This window comes from Lampris incognitus, chromosome 5, assembly GCF_029633865.1.
Source record: "Lampris incognitus isolate fLamInc1 chromosome 5, fLamInc1.hap2, whole genome shotgun sequence".
Classification (NCBI taxonomy): Eukaryota; Metazoa; Chordata; class Actinopteri; order Lampriformes; family Lampridae; genus Lampris; species Lampris incognitus.
The window spans coordinates 59156348-59174989 of NC_079215.1; the positions used below are offsets into that span (position 1 = coordinate 59156348).

The 18642-nt window shown below is 49.6% G+C and overlaps 1 protein-coding gene across 2 annotated transcripts in view; it reads right to left on the reverse strand.

The window, feature by feature from the left end:
* Nucleotides 1-18642, reverse strand: part of LOC130112542 (myosin-9-like) — a 204522-nt gene that overhangs the window by 165830 nt on the left and 20050 nt on the right. The gene's annotated exons all lie outside the window — the stretch shown is intronic.

Genomic DNA, 18642 nt, shown 5'->3' on the forward strand with positions numbered 1-18642 from the left:
TACTTTCGGCTGCTCCCATTATGAGTCGAGATTTAATAAGTTTTTATTTACATTAAATGCATAATTTATATTTTAGAGAGCATAAGATACCGCTGTGTCAAAATGTAATTTATGGCGTTGACCTTTGATATTCAGGACTCAGTTAACACATCATGTCTGATGGTTAGAGCAACATGAACTTGGTGATGTATAATGCAGTGAATTAGCATGAACGATTCAAAGCACAGATTTCAACTCATAACTGGGCCCAAGAAAGCAGAATTTGATTGTGTTAGACTCATCAATCTTTAACACAAAATTTAAGTTCAAACATATAATTCAGGGACATTTTTGAAAGTCATACCATTAAAACTTATATACATCAAGATGAAACTCGGTTTAGAGGGAAAGAGAAGTAAGAACGGGAAAGAGGAACCAAATAATTCATGGCTGGGTCTCTGATAGTGCCTGGAAATCAAATACAGCCAGTCAGATAGGTTGCATAGAAAAGCATAAAATCATAAATTGGGTGTCAAAGGAACGTGTGATTTTCTTGGAGAAGAAGTGTCTGCTTTACTAGAATTTCACAATTCAAGAGGAATGTGAAGAATGTTTTCCAATTGTCATGTTGCGCCCCCCCCCCCGCCACATTTTCAGTTAGATATAGCTCCAGGGTCAGTGCTGTAATGCCGGGATCAGACTACACAAATTCAGCCCGATTTTCACACTATTTTGTCATCACCGATTAATTTCCAGCGTCAGGCCTGATTATGAACGTCAGGAAACGACAAACGGGTGTTGTACTGCTCCCTCAATGTTGTAAACTTCTCAGAAGTGTTGGAACAAAGATGAACAGCAAGCCAAACTCGAAGTCAGGGGAATTTAATGACGTCTTGCCATTAACTATAGTGAAACGACGATGACGACGACGACGAGTGAAACTGTAGAGAAGAAAATAAAATATAATTTTGAGCACCTACGCTAAATATAAAAATATAAATAGGTGTAAAATATCTGCATATAGATATACCGTTATCTATCAAAAGTAACCTGAATTACAGTAAGACTGTATAAAATCTCTATGGCTAACTAGCTAAAACATCTATTTCTGCAGCTAACATATAGCTATTTACCTAATATCTGTAGCTAACGCAAAACTATCATAGTAATATCCAGTATTGCTAACACAATGCAACTCAATAATGTAGCTAACACATCCAAATGAATAGCTAGCACACAATACAGCTTAGCTAATAGACCCCGTTTTTCCTAAGCTAACAAAACTACCCTATAAAATATTCAAACTACACAATATACACCTACAAACGTTACCAAAGATGTACACTATTATTTAGACTTACAGTCATTGCTTTCTGATGGCGTTAAACAGAATGATGAGCGAAGATTGAGACATGCAACAACTTTTTCTACTTTCTTTACTGTAACTACACTTCCTGTTTCATTCTTCTTCTTGAGCCGGTGGCGCTAAATCACATCAAAACAATAGCATGCAGCCACCCAGTGGTTGAAAGTGGTATTACATCAAAATAATCTGCGCAGGCAGAACACTCCCCGCCTGGCATTATTAAATGCCACTACCTTAAAGTCTTTTATCAAAGCCTCTTAGCAATCCTCTTTTGGAAGGAGGAGGATGACCTCAGATATAGGTCTGAGAAATGTCTTTGCATGTTTGAGGTGAGTTTGTGGTGCTCGACTTTAATGAACGAGCTTGGTGGATCAGGTAGGCAACAGCATCCAGAAGGGACTCCCGGGTGGAGAAACGTTGGAACCGTTCTGAGGTAAGTTGGCCTTCTTTCGTGTGAGTGGCGAGGGTGGTGACTTGTGGTCGTACATCCACGTCCAGGTCAGGTTCCACAAGCTCGAATGACTTTTGTTCCACAGGACGAGGAGGCTTGTGAAGGAAGTCAGGTCCGCTGAACCACATGGTGCTGGCGAGCTTGGAGGCAGGGACGGACCTGGTCGCTAAGTCAGCTGGGTTCTGGTCTGTAGGCACATAATGCCGCTGTTGTGGAGAGGTTGTCTGACGTATATGTTGAACCCGATTATGCACATATACGTAGAAGCGCTTGGACTCGTTGAACATATATCCCAGGACGACTTTGCTGTCGCAATAGAACTAGCTTGTGGAGAATCAGTTCGGCCATTTCAACCGCAAGCACAGCTGCACACAGTTCAAGGCGAGGGATCATGGGCTTGGGACGAGGAGACAGCTTGGCTTTTCCGAGGACGAAGCCAACGTGGCACTCTCCATCTTCAAAGACAGTTCTTAGGTAAGCCACTTCTCCTATGGCCCAGTTTGAAGCATCTGAGAAAAGGCACAACTCTGTGTATGTAGCCTTGGAGAACGACTGTGGAGTGTAGGCTCGTGGAACATGGAGACTGCTCGGATCTAGAAGTGATCCTTTCCATGTTTCCCAGCTTCCTCTCTTGTCTTCAGGAAGTTCGGTGTCCCATTCTTCTGCGTCGGTGGACAGTTTTCTCAGCAGCGCTCTTCCTTGAATTGTCACTGGTGCTGCAAAACCAAGGGGATCAAAGAGGCTGTTAACAGTTGAGAGCACGCCACGACGAGTGAAGGGCTTGTCACTCACTGTGACCTTGAAAGTGAATGTGTCGGAGTTGATATCCCAACACAAACCAAGGCTCCTTTGTGTGGGGAGCTCTTCATCTTTCAGACCAAGGTCCTTTAAGTCTTTGGCCAGGTCCTCAGGTGGGAAGGTTTGCATCACTTTGACGCTGTTTGAAGCAATTTTATGTAGCTTCAGATTCGACTTGGCGAGGGACGCTTGAGTGCGTTTGAGTAAGTCGATGGTCTCGGATTCAGAGGGGAGGGAGGTGAGTCCATCATCCACATAAAAGTGGCGCTCGACGAAGCGGCATGTGTCGGACCCATACTGTTCTTCGCCCTCTTTGGCGGCTTGTCGAAGGCCGTAGATTGCGATGGCTGGGGAAGGGCTATTCCTGAACACATGCACTCGCATGCGATACTCTGCTATCTCTTTGGTCAGATCATTGTCCTTGTGCCAGAGAAACCTTAGAAAGTTCCTGTGATCCTCTTTGACTAGGAAGCAGTAGAACATCTGCTGTATATCGGCTGCTACTGCGACCAGTTCTTTCCGGGATCGGATCAGCACTCCCAGAAGAGAATTGTTCAGGTCGGGTCCAGAGAGCAGGACATTGTTCAGAGATATGCCAGAGTACTGTGCACTCGAGTCAAACACCACACGTATCTGGCCTGGTTTGTGTGGGTGGTAGACCCCGAAGATAGGCAGATACCAGCGCTCCTCCTTCTCTTGGAGTGGGGGTGCTTCCTCGGCGTGTTTGTTCTCGAAGACCTTTTCCATAAAGGCAACAAACTGTTCCTTCATTTCTGGCCTCTTGTCCAGGGTGCGTCGTAAGGACGTGAGGCAAGAGAGGGCTTGCTCTCGATTGTTAGGAAGAGGTGGTCTGGGTGTCCGAAACGGAAGGGGAGCAACCCAGCTGTTCTGTTCGTCTTGGTGAACCTCTCGCTGCATGATTTCGAGGAACACTTCATCCTCGAGTGACATGGCACACTTGTTGTCGCTTTCAGTTCTCTGAAACACAGTAAGTCCCAGCTTTTCTTCAGCTGGCATGTCAGAAGAGACGTGTTTGGACACGTGAGTGGATACACTATGCCCGGACTCCCCGCCGTAGCTTGCTCTCTCTTTCAGGCTGACACGTTTCGGGCAAGGAGTGAGAAGGGATGGGCGCCCGTTCTCCAGGACATTAGTCTTGTACACGCTCACATTCGGGTTGTGGGCATTGTTGATGCAAACTTCCCCCACGATCACCCACCCTAGGTCTAAGCACTGTGCGAAGGGTGCATTGTGCGGCCCGTTAATCTGCTTTCTCACTTTGTGCACTCTGATAATGTCTCTCCCCAGTAGAAGTAAGATTTCAGCATATGGGTCGAGCTTTGGGAGGTGAGGAGCCACGGTCTTCAGGTGAGTGTGTGAAAGGGCAACTTCTCTTGTAGGGATCTCTGTTCTGTTAGGCATGATCTCATTGCACTCAATGAGAGGAGGGAGGTCAAAGCACTCACCAGTTTCCAGTGCTTCTATCTGGAAGCCAACTGCTTTTCTTCCAGTCATCTCCATGACACCAGCACAGGTCCTCATCAGGTAAGGCGACAGGCTGCTCTGGATCTCGAACAGTTTGAAGAACTCCGATCTGGCCAGCGAATGGTTGCTCTGGTCGTCAAGGACCACATACATCTTGACAGAGCGTTCCCGTTGCCCCCGTGGATACACGCTCATGAGGCAGATCTTGGAGCAGGATCGAGCTGGGAGTCCAGGGCCACATACCTGTGTACATGCTGAAGTCACCTCAGCGGAGACATCGCTGTGATGTGGAGGAGGAGCAGTGCGTTGATCTTCTGATGCAGTTCCTGTGGTAGGATTGGCGGGCGTGGAGGATGAATGAGTGTCTGGATGTAAGGCTGTGCAGTGCCGTTCACTCTCACACTCGTTACACTTCAGCTCCACTTGGCAGTCCTTGGCCATGTGAGAAGGGGAGCAGCACTTGTAACATCTTCTGTGCTCCTTTAGAAATGCCTTTCGTTCTGCCATTGTCTTTGTTTTGAAGGCTCTACATTTTGTGAGAGGGTGGGGCTTGTTATGGATAAGACAGTGCTTAGCAGGGTCACCCTCTGACTTGTCTGTCTCTTTTGTGTCAGACACATCTGTCTTGTTTACTGTCACTCGCGTCTTTCCTCCCTCATGCTTTGAGAAGGGCCTTTCATTTCGGTAGATCTTGCAGGTCTTGCTTGGTAGGACGAAACTTGGATCGTTCCTCTTCCTAGCCTCAGTGCAGACAAACTGAGTGAAGAACGAGAATGGGGGAAAAGTCACTCTATGCTCCTCTTTGTATCGTGAGCGAGCGGTCATCCATCTCTCTTGAAGGTAAGTAGGCAACTTTTCAACGATGGGATTTATTCCCCGAGGAGTGTCGAGGTAGGTAAGTCCAGGGAGGTAACCGTCCGCTTTAGCTGACTGCAGCTCGGTGAGGAGGTCTCCGAATTCTCTGAGCTTAGTGTTTTCTGTGGGTGACAGAGAAGGGAAACTGTCTAGGCGTCTGAACAGAGCACTCTCTATTACCTCTGGGGTGGCATAACACTCTTCTAGTCTCACCCAAATCAAGTGAAGAGCAGCGGGAGGGCTGCAGACATCGACGGCTCGAATCCTTTTAGTGTGCTGAGATGATTCTTTGCCAAGCCATTTCACTAATAGGGCTAGCTGTTCGGTGGCAGATAGGTCTAGGCCTTGAGTGGCAGTGAGGAACGAGGATGCCCATGCTCGGAAGTTTTCTGGCTGGTCGTCAAACTTAGTAAGCCCTGTAGTGACCAGCTCTCTACGAGCCATATATTTGGCAAAGTCCATCATGTTTGGGGGCTGGGCTACATAAGCACGTTGCGTGTTAGACTCAGTAGAATGGTCAGAGGCAGGGGTAGCCGTGTACCTGGCTGGTGAGAAGTTCCTCGCATCAGGTGACATGGACGGTTGTTTGGCCCTAAGCATGGAGATAGGGCGTTGTGTGGCTACTGGACTGTCTCTATGTGTCTGCCCATGGGACGTGGAGAGAAGAGCAGTGTTGTTTCGTTGGGGATAATGTCCTTCAGAGGCCTGTCTGGGTGGAGGTGGTCCCTGTGCTGTGTGGGGGGGAGCACTATGTGAGGAGACAGCGTGGTCAGCGTAGAACAGAGACTGATACTGCACATACTCTCTTGTTCTCTCTCTAACCGTATTTGGTGATACGCCGCGGCTGCTGGTCGTATTACTCTTGTCATCTGCAGCTTCTAAAGCTTCAGCCTCGGCGACAGCTGCAGCAGCTTGTTTTTCACTCTCTAAAGCTTCTAAAGTAGCTTCTAGCATGGCGCTTTCCAGGTCCAAACTTGCATTTTCTTTCTTAATCTGTAGCTCCTGTTTTGCAAAGGATGCTCTAGCAAATGCAGTCTGGGCTGAGGCTCTCGCTCTGGCAGCTGCACTACTAACTGATGACTTGGAAGATGTTTTAGAGACACTGGACCTAATCTCCTGTGGTGTTGTTTCTTCCAGCAAGGATTCTTCTTCATTCTCTGGGTTTTCCATTGCAGCATGCGTAGTGGAATCTTCTGTGCTTGGCTGTTTCGCCATCTGAGGTTTGACTTTTCACTGTACTGCTCCCTCAATGTTGTAAACTTCCCAGAAGTGTTGGAACAAAGATGAACAGCAAGCCAAACTCGAAGTCAGGGGAATTTAATGACGTCTTGCCATTAACTATAGTGAAATGACAATGACGACGACGACGACGACGACGACGACGACGAGTGAAACTGTAGCGAAGAAAATAAAATATAATTTTGAGCACCTACGCTAAATATAAAAATATACATAGGTGTAAAATATCTGCGTATAGATATACCGTTACCTATCAAAAGTAACCTGAATTACAGTAAGACTGTATAAAATCTCTATGGCTAACTAGCTAAAACATCTATTTCTGCAGCTAACATATAGCTATTTACCTAATATCTGTAGCTAACGCAAAACTATCATAGTAATATCCGGTATTGCTAACACAATGCAACTCAATAATGTAGCTAACACATCCAAATGAATAGCTAGCACACAATACAGCTTAGCTAATAGACCCCGTTTTTCCTAAGCTAACAAAACTACCCTATAAAATATTCAAACTACACAATATACACCTACAAACGTTACCAAAGATGTACACTATTATTTAGACTTACAGTCATTGCTTTCTGATGGCGTTAAACAGAATGATGAGCGAAGATTGAGACATGCAACAGCTTTTTCTACTTTCTTTACTGTAACTACACTTCCTGTTTCATTCTTCTTCTTGAGCCGGTGGCGTTAAATCACATCAAAACAATAGCATGTAGACACCCAGTGGTTGAAAGTGGTATTACATCAAAATAAACACTTGCGCAGGCAGAACAGGTGTCTTTACCCTGTCTAGTGTGATATAGTCAAAGAACAGCGATGTTGCGTCTGGGACACCCCACGACACCCCGACTAAAAGTCTTGCATGTCAGAATTTTTGTATTTTTTAAATAAACTTTATTTACACAATTGAACTTACAAAATGTTCATATTTTGTGTATTTTTTCTTCAAATTTCCCCCCTTTTTCTCCCCAATTGTATCTGGCCAATTACCCCGCTCTCCCCTCTCTGCCGATCCGGGGGCGCCCCGACCGAGCAGAGGAGGCCTAGCAGCGACCAGGAGAAATACCCACATCCGACTTCCCACCCGCAGACACGGCCAGTTGTGTCTATATGGACGCTCGACCAAGCCGGAGGTAATACGGGGATTCGACCCGGCGATCTCGTGTTGGTAGGCAACGGAATAGACCGTTATGCTACCTAGACGCCACATTTTTTGCATATTCTTTTTTTTTTTACAATTTCTTTTTTTTTCACATTGTTTTCCTGCCTAGTCTGACATCTCCTATGACGTATTCCTTTACATTGACCAATAGGACGACAGAGTGCTTTCTGGCGCACATATGTAAACATGGCAAAAGAAGGAAGGATGTTGCTGCTATTGTCAGGTGGAACAACGAAACCGAGGAAAGATTCGTTGAGCAGTGGTAACAATATACCCGTCTTTTAGATGTTTCCCAGAGGGAGGACGATGACTAAAGCAACACGTTGAATAGCTGGTTAAACTCAGTGATTAAAGTGGGCCGGAGCTACCCGGATCCCGACACCGGCACTTCCTCTCCTCCCCCAAGTCAACCGGAGCTGAGATCCGGCACTTTGTAGACAGGAGTAATTTCAACCTTTTTGTCACAGTAAAATTTAAAACAAAAAACATGATGCAGCCAATTCACAAGCATTACAAAATAAATCGCAAATAAAGTCGTTCCTCTATTTTTATACTACTTTACTTTTTCTAAAAGTTTGAATGATATCGCGTCCTCACGTGACCCGCACCTGCCTGCTGTGTGGCTTCACCAGACTTGACATCAAAAGAGACTGGCTTCACACTCACGGGTCAGGGTCAGTTCACCGCACCAGGCAGACAAGACTGGAGAGAGCATCAACCTGCAACCTGCACTATTATCTTGGATTGGGGGGCATAAAGAGTGAGTATCTTCAGCGTATTTCCAATAGTATTTCCAATAGTTTTGTCTAGCTCTGCTGTGGTTTTCATTCAAGCAACTAACGTTAGTGAACGTAACGTTAGCTAGCTAGCTAACTAGCTATCTTCCACTCGGTAACGTTGCTACCTAGTTGCTGACGTTGCTGGCTAGTTGTTTGAATGCTGCTAGGCAAGCTAACTATCGGTAGCGTCCGGTAACGTTACCGGTAGCTAGCTAGTTATGTTTGTCCAACCTTAGCTCTGGCCATGCAATATTTTCATTCAAATAACTAACTAGCTAGCAAACGTTAGCTACCGGTAGCTATTATTAGCTAACAATGCTAACGTCGGGACTACTGGACCAGTGGTTAGCTAGCCTAACGTTAGCTAGCTACCTATCACTTCCGCACGTTTGCCCACCTCTCTAATACAGAGATCCCCCACTTACCAAATCCCACTTTAACCCCTGGTTAAACTAGTGTAGCGAATTCGGGGGGCAGTCCGGAAACCTCCACAGCTGGGACGCGAACCCGTGTCTCCCGCTCCGCAAGCGACAACGTTAACCAATCGACTAAAGGGTCCGACCCGTTGGTCAAGGACCAATGTGTCTACTTATCCATGCACGTTACACTATGCTAGGTTATCCTTCCCCAACAGCGTCCAGAAATCATTTTGCCTTTCTTTTCTTTTTCTTTTCGGAAAACAAGACCGCCAACATCACACATAGCGTTTCTGTAGCCATGACTGACAATTTCTTGACCCTCCTCCCCGATGACCTATGAAATCACGTAAGATCATTAAAGGCAGCATATAATTGATTGGTCGGGTCATACTTGTAGTGTTGCCAGTCTCCCGGCCAAGAGACGGCAACACTCTTATGGCAGTGTGGTGATACACAGATGAGGGTAGATTCACCAGGGGCTGCTGCTCCTTTAAGACGGACATTTAGAGTGATGACGTACGCACTGCAGAGGGTTTCCGGGGTGAGCAATGTTTGCAGCAGCCTAGTGGTTAGCAGTTTGCCACGAGAGATTGTGCTGTATCGGTGTTGTTTTGTGTGGCGAGTAAACGGAATTGACTTGACTTTATCTCTCCGTCTCCTCATTCCTGTACTCTCACATTGGTGACCCCGCACGTTGACAACGAACATGTCGACCCAAAGCGATGACGACACCGCTCCGGCTCCGAGTGATGCTAACGGTATCGTCCATGTTAGCGCTAGCATCTCCGCAGCGACGGTGAAGTTGCCCGAGTTTTGGCAGCACAGTCCCCGGCCATGGTTTCAGCACATTTAAGCCCAGTTCGAGCTGGGAGGTATTTCCATGTGGTATTTCCATGTGGTGGCGGCGTTGGATGCCCAGACGACGGCCTGAGCTATGGGGCTACTGGAAGCCCCCCCGGCTGTGGGAAAATACGGCGCACTCAAGGCATTCTTTTTACAGCTCTTCGAGCTGTCGGAGATGGAGAAGGCGGAGGGCCTGTTGTCACTCAACGGACTCGGTGATAGCAAACCTGAGCTGCTGGAGAAGATGTTGGCCGTTTTGGGCTCGGCGGACCTCTCAATGTTCACCCATATTTTTCTGCGGCAGCTCCCAACGCCTGTGCGCACAGCGTTAGCCAGCTCCCCCTCTCCTCCACCAAAGACTACCGCGCTCTGGGTGCGGAAGCGGACAGGATTTTCCTTGCCAACCGGCAGCAGTTCGTTCATGCGATGCTCCCCACCCAGACCTCGCCCCCGCCTCCGGAGGACGCATCGGGCACCGCGGCTGTGGTGGCTGCCCACCGCCAGCGTGATAGCGGGTTGTGTTATTTACCACAACAGGTTCGGTGCCAGGGCCAAACAGTGTCGCCCGCCATGCAGCTTCAGAGTCCAGGGAAACGCCAGGGCCAGGTTCCTGTTGGAAGGCCGCCATTTCACTGCCTTCATCGACCACAAGCCGCTGACTTTTGCCATGACCAAGACCTCAAAGCCGTGGTCTGGGCGCCAACAGCGTCAGCACTCTTCCATCTCGGAGTTTACCACGGACATCCGGCACGTGGCTGGCAAGGACAACTTGGTCGCTGACTGCCTCTCCCGGGCGGTGGCAGGGTCCGTTCACTTGGGACTCGATTACGCTGCCATGGCTGCAGACCAAGTTGCTGACGCGGACATCCAGGCCTATCATACGGCTGCTACGGGGCTGCAGTTGGAGGATGTGGTGTTTGACAGCGCCAACGCCACACTCCTCTGCGACATTTCCACGGGCCAGCCCCGTCCCATGGTGCCCACCGGCTGACGGCGCCGTGTTTTTGACATTATCCATGGGCTTTCCCACCTGGGTGTGAAGGCGTCCACTAAGCTGGTGGGGGCCAAGTTCGTCTGGCCTGGCCTCAGGAAGGATGTCAAGGCCTGAGCTGACTACTGCGTGGCGTGCCAGCGTTCCAAAGTACACCGTCATACCAAAACCCCCTTGGCGCCATTCCTGGTGCCCGAGAGGCGTTTTGACCATGTGAATGTGGACCTGGTTGTTAGGGTTTGTGGAAGACCCCAAACACACGACACCAAGCAGAGACAGAGTTCACCGAAACTGGCGTACTTTATTAACAGTTCATACAAAGGCCCAACGAGACAACATGCACGGCAACGAAAAGAGTCCGGCGAGTCGCTTTGCGGGTAGTCACCAACAAACAGAGAAAATACGGGAAAACTCACAGGTAATCCAAATTGCGGACGCGGCAGGATGATTCCACAGGGGAAAAAACTCCGCGGAGAAAATAGCAAATCCACGGGTTGAGATAAACTCGGAGAAAATACACAGGGAGGGAAGCGTAACCACTTCAACGAGGATGTTACGGCACGAACTGGCAACGGGCTCCGGGAGACCAGCAAACTTAAGCCCAGCCCTGATGACTAAGCCAAACCCTGACAAGCTGATCAGCTGCAGGCGAGAGATGGGCGGGCCGTAACAATACCCCCCCCCCCCACGGGAGCCACCAGGCGACTTGCCAGGCTTGTCGGGTTGACTGGAGCAGCGGGCCCAGGGGGCAGGTTACCCACGACTCCAGGAGCAGGCTGGCCCGGCGGCTGGGTGGCGAGAGCCACCATGATGGTCTGCAACTGCCGCAAGATTTCTCTTGTTGGCCTGTTAGGTTATCCACAGAGGCCTGGAGGGGCTGGACCCGAGTCTGGAGCTCACTCACAGCGACAGAGGCTGCCTCTAACTGCTGGGTGTGGGACTTGGTCAGGCGGATCTGTTCGATGAGAGCTGCTTGAACCGGACTGGTCGGTACGCTCTCTGTGCCTGCTGGGGTCGTCATGGCCCTTTCGTACTGTTAGGGTTTGTGGAAGACCCCAAGCGCACGACACTAAGCAGAGATAGAGTTCGCCGAAACTGGCGTACTTTATTAACAGGTCATACAAAGGTCCAACGGGACAACATGCACGGCAACGAAAAGAGTCGGCGAGTCGCTTTGCGGGTAGTCACCAACAAACAGAAAATACGGGAAAACTCACAGGTAATCCAAATTGCGGACGCGGCAGGGAAAAAAACTCCGCAGAGAAAATAGAGAATCCACGGGTTGAGATAAACTCGGAGAGAATACACAGGGAGGGAAGCGTAACCACTTCAACGAAGATGTTATGGCACGAACTGGCAATGGGCTCCGGGAGACCAGCAAACTTAAGCCCAGCCCTGACGACTAAGCCCAGCCCTGACGAGCTGATTGGCTGCAGGAGCGGGATGGGCAGGCCGTAACACTGGTAGGCCCCCTGCCCCTCTCCCACGGGTTCACTCACCTTCTCACCATGGTGGACAGGACCACCAGGTGGCCGGAAGCTGTTCCCCTGTCATCGACCATGTCTACTGAGGTAGCCCAGGCGTTCATCCGGTCCTGGGTGGCCTGTTTTGGCACGCCGGCTGACCTCACCTCTGACAGGGGCCCGCACGTCAGAGCTCTGGACTGCAGTCGTGGAGGGGCTGGGGGTGAAGCTCCACCGCACCACAGCATACAACACGCAGGGCAACGGACTTTGTGAGTGGTTTCATCGGTTTATTAAGGCTGTTCTTCGTGCCAGCATCACGGACAGCAACTGGGTTGATCGCCTCCCATGGGTCATGCTCGGCCTTCGCTCTGCTCCCAAGGAAGACCTCTAGTCCTCGTCTGCCGAGCTCGTTTATGGCCAGCCGCTACGTGTCCCGGGTGAGTTTCTACCGGACACTGTGGCCCCCTGGTCAGCAGCTTCTCATCGGGCTGTGGCCCGGGACAGTACCAACGCTTTCACTCCGATCCCTACATCTCACCACTGCCTCCCTCAGTCCTACGTCCCCAAGGATCTGCTGTCGGCCAGGTACGTTTTCATCCACCACGACAGCCACCGTATCACCCTGCAGCCCCCCTACGATGGGCCCTTCCGCGTCCTGGAAGCCGGGCCTAAGAACTTTGTGGTGGACATGGGGGGCAAGCCGGAGCGGGTCTCGGTGGACTGTCTCAAGCCTGCCCATTTGGACCTGGGTGGGCCGGTCGAACTGGCCCTGCCCTCACGGCGCGGACGCCCCCCTTCTCAGGCCCCTGGCCCAGCCTCGGCCACTGCCAGGGCTTCGGCTCTGTCCCCTGCCCCCGCCCCGATACCCATTCGGCACAGCCATTTTGGCCGCCTGGTCCGCCCCCCGAGACGTTGACGGTTTCACTAAGGACTGTTTGCCTGTTGGCTGTTTGTTTTTCACTGAGTACTGTTGTGTTGCATTTTTTCGTGATGGGGAATTCTGGGAGGGCCTGTGTGGTGATACACAGATGAGGGTAGATTCACCAGGGGCTGCTGCTCCTTTAAGACGGACATTTAGAGTGCTGACTTACGCACTGCAGGGGGTTTCCGGGGTGAGCCATGTTTGCAGCAGCCTTGCGGTTAGCAGGTTGCCATGAGAGATTGTGCTGTATCGGTGTTGTTTTGTGTGGCGAGTAAATGGAATTGACTTGACTTTATCTCTCCGTCTCCTCATTCCTGCACTCCCACAGCAGTATGATTAAATAATCGGACATGGTTGACTGTAATGAATGAAAGACGTTATTATTTTGAAGGTCCTGTCATGTGTTTAACTTGACCTACTCACGGGTGTACGTGCAGTGCGTGTGACGTATACAGGAAGTTAGACGCGCATGTTATGAAGGTTGTATGTTGGATGAACGCTAGTAAAAGCTACACAGTTAAGAACCTACGAAGTCGGCTCATTCTTGAATTATTCTTATGTCAGTAAGACAAGGCGTCTACGGACATTACATGGTGTCAGAATAGTCTGTGTATCTGAACACGAGCGGTCATGCCGAAGTTTAATCCGCCGAGTGAATTCAAGTTTGACTGCCCCGTTGAATGGCCGGAGTGGAAACAACGGTTTTCGCGCTTCAGGCTCGCGACAAAGCTGGATAAAGACGACGGGGAGATTCAAGTGAGTTCACTGATTTATGCAATGGGAAGCGAGGCTGAAAAGATATTCAGCTCGTTTGACTTCGCGGCGGAGGGTGATAAAGTGGACTATGATATCGTACTGAAAAAGTTCGACGACTACTTTATTCCCCGCCGTAACATCATACATGAGAGGGCGTGCTTCTATCAACGTAGCCAGCAGCCAGGAGAAACAGCGGAGATGTACATCCGGACATTGTATGAGCTGTCTGAACACTGTGAGTTTGGGGACAAGAGGGATGAACATATCAGAGACCGTCTGGTAGTGGGCATAAAAGACAAAGTGCTCTCCCATCAGTTCCAGCTCACAGCGGACCTTACTCTGGTGAAAGTCATTGAACAAGTGCGCCAGGCGGAGGCAATAACAAAGCAGCTCAGCCTCCAAGCTAACCAACCAGAGGCCCAGCTGGCTAACGTCAATGTTGTCCGACGGCGGGACGGACGCCAAAAGAAAAAGGGCGGACAGCGTCATGGTGGCAGCAGTCCTGCAACCAACAAAGTAGATGAATGCGGGAGGTGCGGCAAGACGCAGCACACCGATGAGCGGAAGTGTCCTGCAATGAACAGTAAGTGCAACAAGTGTCATATAAAGGGACATTGGGAGCGTGTATGTCACTCTAAAGCGGTGAGAGAAGTCACTGAAGAGGTTAAACAGCTGTACTTTCTGGGAGAAGTTGGCAAAGAGAGCAGTCAGGAAGATTGGACTGTTAGTTTAACAATAACTGATGTACCAATAACCTTTAAAATTGACACGGGGGCTGACGCTACTGTTATCAACCAAGGGACATTTAAAAAGCTGAAGCCAAACATAAAACTGGGACCTCCTGACACATGCTTCATAAGCCCAGGTGGAAACATCAGCTGCATAGGACAGTTTCAGGCCACAACCAAATACAAGGAGAAACAATACTCCTTTCCAGTCTATGTGAACAAGGGGAGAGGCAGCTGTCTGCTGAGTCGTCCAGAGGCAGTGGAGATGGGTCTAGTGTAGCGGATGGATGAAGTCAGTGGAGTTTTCGGTTCAAGTGGACTGCTGAAAACAGACCCAGTGAAAATAGCTTTGGTGGAGGATGCCCAATGTAACCAGGTTAAAATTAATGTTTTTATTTTATTTTGTTTGAGTATGAAATATCACCAAATCCTGTCTGTGTGCTGTTATTTGTGTTTACTACATTTTATTTTATGTCATTATTTACTTTTATGTATGTTTTACAACGACCGTCATATACGTGTACTGTCGCTTTAAGAGAGAGGTCTTGTGGGTACACGGCAGAGGGAACGCGGGAGAGGCCATTTTTGTTTTGTGGGAGGAGTCTCAAGCAGCAATCGAGCCGAGCCACACGTGTTTCTTACCGTAGGACAGTTTTGCTGGTTGAGGAGAACGTAACCTTGAGTATCCCTGTAAGAAGATACTGCAAGCTGTGGGATAAAATGCTTGTTTATCCTTTCTTACATCGGAGTCCCGTGGACGGTTTCTCCTTCTAACGCACACGAGTGAAGTCCGGGCAGTGGTTGAACTTCGACCCCCACGTCCGTAAGAAACACCGCTCCCGCTGGAGGACTGGACGTTTGTCGAAGGGTTTGAAACCAAAATAAATGGCAAGGTGGGCCAAATAGAGTCCTGTGTGTCCCCCCTCCTTCCTTGATCATGATGATGATGATGATGAGAGACTGAGGGCCCCCCACAACACCTGGGGCCCCACCCAACTAGAACACAACGCAGAGCTAATGATGAGAGTGACGGGCATGCAGCAGGCTGACCAGCATAGAACAGCATAGGACTGCCCCCGTTACATTGGTGCCGTGACCCTCCTGGATCCTGAGAGTGACATCAGTTGCTCGCCGCGGGAGGCTGCTGTCGTCATCAAGCCCCAGACGTCCTCAGGTATTTCTATAGACTGTACACTCATGTTACAGTCGACTGGAGTTGAGCTGTGTGGACACTGGACAGTCATAGCTGTGGTTACCATGGACTGGGCTTGTGAACAGGACATTTGTATATACTGAAGGAAGAAAAACACGGAAAAAAAAAGGAAAAAAAGGTTGATGTTGATGTGATTGAAGGACTCGTGTGAATAATCTATTGATCTAAACTACTGGATATGTGCATATGTGATTAATCTATTGGTGAATTTGTTGATTGTGTGTGATTGTTTCAATCTCTTAGTGATTTCTAGATTCAATTATTTAAATGAATTGAGCTTTTCACTTTTTTATTTTATTTTTTATTTTATCTGAGTGTTAGAGGTAGGAACATGGCAGAGGGTGGTTCGTACGTAGGTGGGGGTAACATTGCTGATCAGGATCTTTTGGATCGCCAGTGTGCTATGGAGAGGGGGTACCAGTTAGATGTGGGTGGGGGTTTACGGCTAGGTGTAGGTAGGAGTTTCGGGCAGCTCTTAGAGGGCGGGGAACCAGACACCAGAGCACCAGGACCTAGAGACCCGACCACATTTGGCAATCCTCAGTTCACCTCCACACGCTACGTAGAATGGGCCAGGCCAGGTATCAGCGAAGGGGCTGTGCTAGGTAACAGCGAGCAGCCAGTGGGTGAGTTAGCCATGCTCATTACTCGGTTAGCAGAGAAGATAGGAGGGTCAATCACTGCTAAGCTGCAGGACACACAAATGCGTAGAAACACACACAGACAGGTCTAGGTCTGCTGAACAGCGTTTGGAGACAGCTCCTAGTGTTAGAGTAGTAATGCAGACAGACGCTAGGGAGCCTCCTATTTTCAGGGGCGATAGCTCTGATAAGTTTACAGTTCATGAGTGGGAGAGCCTTATGACTTTGTATTTGAGGAAGCGAGCCATTCCAGTTAGTGAGCAGTCACATGAGATTCTAGCTAAGCTTATGGGGAAAGCAGGGGACGTGGTTAGGATAAAGCTGCGCAACACATCTGTCGACCACATAGCGAACCCCCACATTATTTTTGATGTACTGAAGCAACACTTTAGTGACTTCACATACTCGAGCATGCCCCTTGCGGACTTTTACAGTACGCTGCCCAAGCCAGGTGAGGACGCTATGGAGTATTGGATTAGGCTTAATAAAACAGTGGAGGTGGCTGACGAATGCTTGAAGTGGCAGGGCCGTAGTATTGAAGAGCCAAGCCACGAGGTAAGCATGATGTTTATCAAATACTGTCCAGATCAGTCTCTTGCCAATGTTTTTAAGTTCAAGTCCGCAGGGAAATGGTCTGCTAGCGAGATCCAGGAGAGGCTTGATGAGCACATGCTGGAGAGGAAGTCCCGTGTTGCTGCAGGTGGACAACGTGAAGCAGGCGCGGTAGAGCGTAGGTTCCATTCACAGGTTCATGTCCCTGTAGTCGACATGGCTCCCGACTTGAACACGACCGTGCCGGTGGTGCCATCTCCCGTCCCGGCTCATGCGTCATCTCCTATACCATTTTGTGCAAGGTCTCCTACACCGTCTCCCGCACCGTCTCCCGCACCTGTCTCTGGCGGTGATGACTATATGAGGAGTTTGGTGAGCTTGCTAGACCGTTTGGTCACAATGCAGACTCAGGTTCCAGTTAGCGCTGCAGTCCGGAGACCGACGCTGACTCAACCGCCAGCTAACGCCGCAGGGCGGGTGCCAGACGCACCACAGAGGTTGTGCAGGGTTTGTAAGTCTCCGGATCACTCCACATTTTCCCACTGCAGCCGGGAGAACCGATGTATAAACTGTTTGTCTCCTGGTCATTGGAAGAGGGACTGTCCTCACCCTCAGCCGCCCAACCAGCTCCGTTCTCAGCCTGGTGGAAGAGCTGGTCGTCAGTCTCGTCCGTTAAACTACTAAACCCACACCTAGAGAGGGATGGTGTGGGTAATGTAGATGTATCCCTCACTGATGTCTCCGACCTGGCTCACTTGTATGAAGACAAGTGTGCCAAAGCACCTCAGGGTTCGCGTATGGTCATTCAGGCGACACAGAGGATTCAGGCTTTCAGTGACTTGTTCTATGCTCCTGTTCTTGTCAACCAGAGTGTGCAGCTTAATGGCATGTTGGATACTGGCTCTATGTCATGCAGTATCAGTGAAAATGCAGTAGAGAAGCTCCGCTCTGGGGGTGTTTTACCTGAGAAGCAGCAGCCTGAAGAGAACATTGTCTTGATTGGCTGCGGTGGTCTGGAGACTAGGCCTGATGGTTTTTATGACCTCAACATGCAGCTTTATGGTGTTTCCTTTGTCATACCCACTCTGGTCGTGCCCGGTCAGCATGATGATCTGATAGTTGGCACAAACGTCATTAAACATGTGGCCCATGTACTCAAGAGTGGTACTGAGTACTGGGACATCGCGTCCAGACAGGAACATCCGTCTAGTCCTGACGTTGAACAGTTCTTGTCCATGTTCACGAATGTAGAGCGCTGGAGGGGTGGTGCAGTTCCTGAGAAGATAGGTACTGTTAAGCTCACCCAGGCCGTGACACTCTTACCGAGGCACGAGCACTTAGTCTGGGGCAGACTTCCTGCTAAGGTGCCTATGTCAGCTGGAAGCACTGTTGTTGTGGAGCCGACAGACTCCAAGGCCATGCCACGCAGTGTCCTCGTAGGTCGACTTGTCACACCGCTCTGGGGTGATAGGTGGGTACCCATGACTGTTGTCAATCCATCTGACAAAGCCATCACACTGAAAAGGAACTGCAAGTTGGCTGATGTGTTTCCATGCTTGGCGATTGAGGACTTTAATGTTTTCCAGGGACTGCGATCAGTTGCAGGGAGGCATGAGTCCAACGCCACAGATAGTGCCTGCCCCCCTGTCCAGCCGGCTAGGAGTTTGTCAGAGCTCGGACTCAGTGACATTGACCTCAGCTCCTGTCAGGTTAGTGAGGCATGCAAGTCCCAGCTCACTCAGCTGCTCACCGAGTACCATGACATCTTCTCCAGGGACTCTCTGGACTGTGGCGAGGTCACAGGATACACACATCGCATCCATCTGGTGGATGAGCGCCCCTTTCGCTTGCCCTACAGGAGGGTTTCCCCCAGCCCACTATCAGAAGTTGAGACAGGTTCTCACTGATATGGAGGAGAAAGGGATTATCCGGAAGTCCTCGAGCGCATACGCTTCACCGCTGGTTATGGTATGGAAGAAGGATGG